Source organism: Oncorhynchus tshawytscha, unplaced genomic scaffold (assembly GCF_018296145.1).
Source record: "Oncorhynchus tshawytscha isolate Ot180627B unplaced genomic scaffold, Otsh_v2.0 Un_contig_7609_pilon_pilon, whole genome shotgun sequence".
NCBI lineage: Eukaryota > Metazoa > Chordata > Actinopteri > Salmoniformes > Salmonidae > Oncorhynchus > Oncorhynchus tshawytscha.
Window position 1 is genome coordinate 58,310 of NW_024609124.1, and position 1,691 is coordinate 60,000.

Consider the following 1,691-nt stretch of genomic DNA (forward strand, 5'->3'; position numbering starts at 1 on the left):
ATGATTTAACCTGTCTATATAATACATAACTGTACTATAACACACACAGGTTTATGATTTAACCTGTCTATATAATAAAACCTTCCACTGTTTATGATTTAACCTGTCTATATAATACATAACTGTACTATAACACACACAGGGAGAAAACCTTCCACTGTTTATGATTTAACCTGTCTATATAATACATAACTGTACTATAACACACACAGGGAGAAAACCTTCCACTGTTTATGATTTAACCTGTCTATATAATACATAACTGTACTATACACACACAGGGGAGAAAACCTTCCACTGTTTATGATTTAACCTGTCTATATAATACATAACTGTACTATAACACACAGGGAGAAAACCTTCCACTGTTTATGTACTATAACACACACAGGGAGAAACCTTTAACCTGTCTATATAATACATAACTGTACTATAACACACACAGGGAGAAAACCTTCCACTGTTTATGATTTAACCTGTCTATATAATACATAACTGTACTATAACACACACAGGGAGAAAACCTTCCACTGTTTATGATTTAACCTGTCTATATAATACATAACTGTACTATAACACACAGGGGAGAAAACCTTCCACTGTTTATGATTTAACCTGTCTATATAATACATAACTGTACTATAACACACACAGGGAGAAAACCTTCCACTGTTTATGATTTAACCTGTCTATATAAACATAACTGTACTATTTATGGACTATAACACACACAGGGAGAAAACTGTCTATATAATACATAATAACACACAGGGGAGAAAACCTTCCACTGTTTATGATTTAACCTGTCTATATAATACATAACTGTACTATAACACACACAGGGGAGAAAACCTTCCACTGTTTATGATTTAACCTGTCTATATAATACATAACTGTACTATAACACACACAGGGAGAAAACCTTCCACTGTTTATGATTTAACCTGTCTACATACTGTAATACATACCTTCCACTGTTTATGATTTAACCTTTTGCAATACATAACTGTACATTCACAGGGGAGAAAACCTTCCACTGTTTATGATTTAACCTGTCTATATAATACATAACTGTACTATAACACACACAGGGAGAAAACCTTCCACTGTTTATGATTTAACCTGTCTATATAATACATAACTGTACTATAACACACAGGGGAGAAAACCTTCCACTGTTTATGATTTAACCTGTCTATATAATACATAACTGTACTATAACAGGGGAGAAAACCTTCCACTGTTTATGATTTAACCTGTCTATATAATACATAACTGTACTATAACACACACAGGGGAGAAAACCTTCCACTGTTTATGATTTAACCTGTCTATATAATACATAACTGTACTATAACACACAGGGGAGAAAACCTTCCAATGTTTATGATTTAACCTGTCTATATAATACATAACTGTACTATAACACACACAGGGGAGAAAACCTTCCACTGTTTATGATTTAACCTGTCTATATAATACATAACTGTACTATAACACACAGGGGAGAAAACCTTCCAATGTTTATGATTTAACCTGTCTATATAATACATAACTGTACTATAACACACAGGGGAGAAAACCTTCCACTGTTTATGATTTAACCTGTCTATATAATACATAACTGTACTATAACACACAGGGAGAAAACCTTCCACTGTTTATGATTTAACCTGTCTATATAATACATC

At 32.8% G+C, this 1,691-nt stretch overlaps 1 long non-coding RNA gene across 1 annotated transcript; it reads left to right on the forward strand.

Moving 5' to 3' along the window:
• LOC121844309 lies at positions 1-1,093 on the forward strand. Its single transcript, XR_006081942.1, has 2 exons — positions 1-49; positions 1,021-1,093. It is a non-coding gene; the product is annotated as an uncharacterized LOC121844309 (long non-coding RNA).
• Positions 1,094-1,691: the final 598 nt, after the last annotated feature.